A 7,199-nucleotide genomic window follows, 5' to 3' on the forward strand; every position below is an offset into this window, starting at 1 on the left:
CAAGTCCACCACATATGAAACAAAGAACCTTGGTGCTCTTTACATTTCCAACATTTATTTGGCAACTGTTTGTTAGCAGTGGCTAGCTTTTTCGGTGTTAAGTACCACCTATACAACATTTTATACCCATTCTCTTTAATACTGGTGCAAGTTGATACTTTTAAGGTATTTTTCCATAACTGTTCCCATGCTTCCATGGTTATTTCTTTATTATAGTTTATAGCCCACTTTACCATTTGAACTTTTACTGTCTCATCTTCTGTGAACCACTTCAATAACAACTTGTACATTTTAGATATTACTTTAATATTATCTCCCAGTAGTATCTCTTCCAAGTCTGAGTTTTTGGTTCTAAAACCTACTTTCCTTTGCTCTGAATCAAATAAGACTTTAATTTGTCTGTATTGTAGCCTACCATATCTAAATGGCAAATCCTCATTTATTCCATTTTATCATGTCTCTTTCAATTTGAGTCCAGAGCTTTTCATAATTATTCTTGAATAAATCTATATTCTTAGCTGTCAGCTCTATCCCCAAATATTTAGTTCTATGTACCACTTCACAATTTGTTAAATCATTCAGTTCCTGCTGCTTCTTCTTGGTCATGTTTTTTGTTATTATTTTTTATTTCTTTCTGTTTATATAGAAGCCAGCCAAATCTCCAAACTCTTTTATTTTATCTAACAATCTTGGCAGGATTTGTAGAGGGTCTTCCACTATAAACATCACGTCATCTGCAAATGCTCTCAGTTTGTAGGAAGACCCCTTTATTTTTATCCCTTTTATAGTATCATCCTCCCTGATCTTCCTCAATAATACTTCCAAGACCATCACAAACAAAAGCTGTGATAGTGGACATCCTTGTCTAGTTCCTTTCCTTATTTCAAATTTCTCTGTTAGGTCGTCATTGACACAAATTGTTGCTCTTTGTAATTTGTAGATTGTTTTGACTGCTTCTATAAATTCATTGCCTAAGTCCATCTTCTCCACAGTCGCAAACATAAAGTCCCAGTTCAAATTGTCAAAGGCCTTCTCTGTGTCCGCAAAGAATAGGCCAACTTCTTTATCACATCGCTTATCATAATATTCAATGGCATTTATCACCACTCTCAAGTTGTCTTTTAATTGTCTATTTGGTAAGAATCCAGCCTGATCATCTTCTATAAAATCCATTAGCCATATTTTAAGTCCTTCTGCTAATATTCTTGCCATTATTTTGTAATCGTTGTTTATACGCAATATGGGTCTGTAATTTTTAACATCTGTCAAATCTTGATTTTCTTTCGGGATCAGAGCAATAGTTGCTTCATTCCACGTATCTGGGAGGCTTTTTCCTTGAAGCATTTCATTCATTATATTTTTTAAAATCGGTACTAGGTCCTCCTTCATTACTTTATAAAATTTAGCTGTGATCCCATCAGGTCCTGGTGTTTTCCCAATCTTAGCCGCATCAATTGCTTCTATGATTTCCTCTTCTGTAATTGGAGCATTCAGTCTCTGCTTCATCTTTTCTGGTATCTTTGGTAAATGAGTATTCTTTACATACCCCTCTATATCTTGTAAGTTTACTTATTTCTTCTGAAATAACTTAGCGTAATATTTATAAAATGCACGTTTAATTGAATGATGCTCTCTCAACTCGTCATCTTCTATTATTCTATTAATGATTTTCCTTTCCTTCCTTTCCTTCCTTTTTTTCAATTGCCAGGCTAGATACTTTCCTGGTTTATTTGCTCCTTCAAATGATTTCTGCTTTAATGTCTTTAACTTCCATTCGAGCTCTTTATTACTAATGGCTGTTATTTGGTCTTGTAGTATTTTAATTTCCTGTATAATCGACTTTTTCCCAGGTTTTTTCTTTAACTGTTGTTCTTTTTTATAATTTTGTTGTTGTATTTCTTGCCATTTCTCCTATCTTCTCTTCTTGCCCTTACTATTTAATAAAATTAAATTTCCTCTTATCACAGCCTTATAAGTGTCCCATACCATCTGTGTTGAAACTTCATTATTATTATTTGTTAAAAAAAAATTGGTTAGTTTCTTCTTTCAAATAATTCAGGTTCTCCTGATTTTGTAATAAATCCTCATTTATTCTCCATCTAAATTTTTTTCGGCCCATTGTCCATTTCCATAACATTGGATTATGGTCTGCACTCACCCTTGGTAAGATTTCCACTTTTTTAGTCATTAAAGTCAAATCCTTTGTCTCCCAAATCATATTAATACGTGAAAAAGATAAATGCCTTGCGGAGTAGTAAGTAAATTCTGCACTTTTTGGATTTTCCTTTCTCCATACATCTTCCAAGTTTTCCTGCTGAACTAATTCAAAAAAAGTTTTTGGCAATTTTCCTGATTTTTTAGCATTTGCTTTCGATTTTTTATCTAGTTGTAAATCCACCACGCCATTAAAGTCTCCAACCAAAATCATCTGATCAAATACGTCCTGATCCAATTTACTCAATATATCTTTAAAAAAATTGGTCTTTGGCTCCATTTGGGGCATAAAGGGCTATTACCAGAGTTTTGTTTGCATTTATATTTATTTTCACAGCTATATATCTTCCATCACTATCTTGGAAGATTAACTTTGATTCTAGAGTTTCATTTATACAAATCACTACTCCTTTTTTTCTTTTGCTTGGACGATGATATATATTCCTTTCCCAATTGCTTGTTTTTTAAATATTTTGCATCTTTATCTTTGATGTGTGTCTCTTGTAGGCATATTATATTAGAATTTTGCTTCTTTAGCCAATGAAAAATTGTTTTTCTTTTTTGGGGTGAGTTTAGTCCATTCACATTCCAAGATATTAACTTGTACTCCATATTGTTACATTTTTAATATGCCAGGAAAGTCCTCTGCATGTTCCTGTAAAAATCTTTCCATCTGCTCCTTATGTAAATATACCAATCAATAGGATGACCAATTACAAATTATACAATATATACAATAATTCTTCCTTGAACTGGAAATCACTTATATATCTCCAAGTAGTCCAGGAAAATACAAAAGTCCAAAAGAAATGTGTCCTGTGTCCGATCTGGGGCCGGCTGGAAAGCTCAGATTTTGTGCAGATTCTTCTTCAGGGGTGTGGCCAAGCCAAAGCTGCAAAATAAACATCTTACATAACATACAACATACAATTTTACATGACATTCAATTTATAAAAATTCATCATAGTATACAATTATCAGCAAATATCAACAACAAACCTGTGTGGTAAACCCTTAAACGCTGTAACAATTATTCACTCCCGGACCTGAGCAGCTGTATCTTCTTTAGCAAGGCAGCTGTATCTTCTAAAGCACGCCATTGCATAAAGTAGCTAAGCATTTATATTGGGCTACCCCCAACGGCTTGAGTTGGATGGTTGTTGTGGGTTTTCCGGGCTGTATTGCCGTGGTCTTGGCATTGTAGTTCCTGACGTTTCGCCAGCAGCTGTGGCTGGCATCTTCAGAGGTGTAGCACCAAAAGACAGAGATCTCTCAGTGTCAGTGTGACACTGAGAGATCTCTGTCTTTTGGTGCTACACCTCTGAAGATGCCAGCCACAGCTGCTGGCGAAACGTCAGGAACTACAATGCCAAGACCACGGCAATACAGCCCGGAAAACCCACAACAACCATCGTTCTCCGGCCGTGAAAGCCTTCGACAAGGCTTGAGTTGGTCTTAAAGGGACGCTCAAATTACACATCAAAGGAAACAACTTAAAGTCAAATCATTATTAAGCCCCATTGGTCGTAAAGTTTTCAACGTATGGATCCAGTAGGCTTCCTTCTGCAGTAAATCTCTCTGTTTATTGCCCTGTATAACACAAAGGATTGCTACGCGCGAAAGTCAGTCTCAGAATACTGCTGGCTCTGAAAATGCTGGGTAAGAGGAGCCTCTGCAATATTGTTTTTAATTTGAGATATATGTTCTAAAATCCTAGTTCTGAGTGGCCTTAATGTACATCCCACATACAACAGATGGCAAGGGCATTCAATTAAATACACTGTGCCCGTTGTTTGACAAGTTGCAAAGTGATTGACAACAATGGTTTTGTTCTGTGTGATGATCTGTCTGCCTTCCCAAATGTACTTGCAAACACTACAATGTCCACATTTAAAATTGCCTACTGGTGAGTTATGTTTCTCTCTATTGGCTGGAAGGCTAGCGTGAACCAAGATGTCACGTAAACTTCTAGTCCTCTGGAACCCACAAAGGGGGCGTGACTCACACCCCTCAATGTCAGCAACTAAATGCCAATGTTTATCCATGATCTTTTTAATCCTATTGGCTAATGGTGAGTATTCAAGTGCCCATTTGATCCTGTTTCCTGTGGGAAAGTCCTGCATCTGGAATAAAGATTCTCTACCCCGTGTCTAGCTCTAGATAATGCTGACGAAACTACCCTTCGTGGGTAATGCCTACTAACAAACTCCTGACACAAATTAGAACCATCCTTTTCAAAGTCATCGGGAGAGGATGAATTGCGTTTGATACGCAATAGCTGTCCAAACGGAATGTTTATTTTTAGATGTCGTGGGTGAAAAGACCTAAAGTCAAGATAAGAGTTACGATCAGTATCCTTATGGTATGTTCTCAATCTAACACAATTATCTAGTGCTCTATATGTAATTACATCCAAATAATTGATCTGGTCACTCTTAATGCACCACTCCAATTGGACGTTCGAGTCACGGTTGCTTCTCTGCCCCCATTACATCTGCTGAGCTGTTCTGAATCTGCACGAAATCTGAGCTTTCCAGCCGGCCCCAGATCGGGCGTGCAGCCGTGGGTTTCCTTACCATATGTGGATATAGCTGTGCATGAATGCTATTTTGTATAAAGAAGACACAGGACACATTTCTTTTGGACTTTTGTATTTTCCTGGAATTCTTTTTTAAAAGCTGTTGTTGAAGCTTGGTTATGAGGATCTTATGCCAATTTAATGACTCCTGAGGCACTGCAGAGATAGTAAGTCACCCTTCTCCGAGGGGACATCAAGGTAATAGTGGGAGTCCTTGATTCAGAACCCCCTCTATCACCGAGATCACGCTCTCTTGGGGATGTGTAGCATTCAAGCCCCACTTCTCCCTGAAGTTGGGGGTGGAAACAAGCGTTGGAACACCCCGCTTTCCAGTAAAAAACAGTGGCTCGGACAGCCCCGATAGCAGACTGCATCAGATCTCCATTAATCCAAACCGGAAGTCTGGTTTACTTGTAAATTGATGGCAGTGAAATGGAAGGGATGAGAGTCAGAGCTCTGCTGACAGAAAACACGAAGTGGCTGATCAAACACAGCGTAGAGCCCACATTAAGGCCTGTTCTGTGGCAGTGATGGTGGTGAAAAGGCAATGCTTCTCTGCCCCCATTACATCTGCTGAGCTGTTCTGTGTGGTTCAGGGGGAGGGTTACATCATAGCCCCAGGAAACTGGGCTCTGACCATACATCAGCTCACTATGATCAGTTTGCTACTTACTTTGTAGACAAAATCACCTAGATTTGCTCTAAGTTAGATGCTGGTGTGGACACATGTCCAGATGATATACCTTTGGCACCTGCTTGTCCGATTTATATGGATACCTTTCAGCTTGTGGAGCCCGAGGATGTGGACAAGATTCTTGCAGAGGTGAGGCCTACAAACTGCTCTTGGCACTTGCCTTTCTTGGCTGATAAAAGCTGCTGGAGGAGCTGGCCGAGCAGGCAAGGGGAGTGATAAATGCTTCCTTGAGTGTGGAAATTGTACCACCTAGCTCAAGAAGGCAGTAATTAAACCTGTGGTGCAAAACTCTTCCTGAGCCCTGCTATGTTGGAGCCAGTCTTGAGCTGGCATTCAAGTGGATAGTTGCTTCTCAGCTCCAGGGGTTCTTAGAAGAGGCTGATTTTCTGGACCCAATCTGACTTTAGGCCTGGATTTGGAATAGAGACTGCACTGGTCAGCTTGGTTGATAACCTATTGCCATGGGCTGGGCCTGCCCAAGCTGGTAGCCCAGGTGCTAACATGAAGCCAAGGAGTGTTCAAGAGTCACAAGCCAGGTCCAGTCCATAGTCAGAGCTCAAGGTAAATGCCAGGGGTGTGTCCAAGATCCAAGAGCCAAGTCAAGTCCAGTCCGTAGGTCAGAGCACAAGGGTATCAAGGCAAGGTGCAGGCAAGAGCAAGACACAAGGTACCAGGAAGTGGTTGCAGGTAATCGACACGTTGCTTCCATGCGTGGCAGTCGCTCCTGACTGGCTTTTATAGCCAGGCGTGGTTTTCAGCCAGCTGCTGGGGCTCCATCCTGATGCTACTCATGGTTGCTCTCCAGCAGCTGGCGTCAGCTCAGGAGACGAGCACTGCGCCATCTCTCCTGCAGTTCCAGTCTCTGGCGTTGTCTGCGGCGTTCTTTGGGCATGGGCGAACCTGGGGGGGTGGAGGCCCCTGGCTGTGCTGCACCTGTAGCCTGGGATGTCCCTGGCTGAGCTTCCCCTGTGGTATTGGGGCCAGAGGGTGCTGGTGTCTCAGCTGCTGGCTGTAAGTTCTGATCGGCCAGCAGCTGCTGCTCCTGATTGCCAGCTTCTGCTGAGTCAGGGCTAGGGCTGGTTACACAGAACTCCTCTTCTCCTGAGGAGTCCTGGCTGGCTACAGGAGGTTCCTCTACTCCCGAGGAGACCCCACCCTCAGACTGGGCCATGACACTTATACTGAGAACAAGACAGGGGGAATGTGATCCTGCTAGTCTTGCTGGACCTCTCAGTGGCCTTTGATACCATCAACTATGGCATTCTTCTGAGTTGCCTCTCAGCTCTGGGGCTAAGGGGTATCGTGTTATGGTGGTTCGAGTCCTAACTGGGAGATGGGTCTCAGAAGGTTATGCAGGGGAATTCCTGCTGTACCCCTTGAGCCATTGCTATTTAATATCTATATGAAGCCACAGGGAGAGGTCATTAGGAGGTTTTGGCTGTAGTGTCACCAATATGCAGATGATACCCAGTTCTACCTTTCTTTTTCAGCTAATTCCAAGGATGCTGTTGATGTTTTGAACTAGTGTTTGGAGTCAGTAATGGGCTGGATGAGGGTGACTCAGTTGAAACTGAATCCTGACAAGAAAGAGGTTCTCTGGTTTAGAAGAAAGATGGACCAGGAACTTGAGATCTCTCTTGTCTTGGAAAGGGTTATACACTCCTTGAAAAGACAGGTTCACATCTTGGGAATACTACTCAATACAGTAGTCAC

This window comes from Eublepharis macularius, chromosome 3 (assembly GCF_028583425.1).
Source record: "Eublepharis macularius isolate TG4126 chromosome 3, MPM_Emac_v1.0, whole genome shotgun sequence".
NCBI classification, from domain to species: Eukaryota; Metazoa; Chordata; class Lepidosauria; order Squamata; family Eublepharidae; genus Eublepharis; species Eublepharis macularius.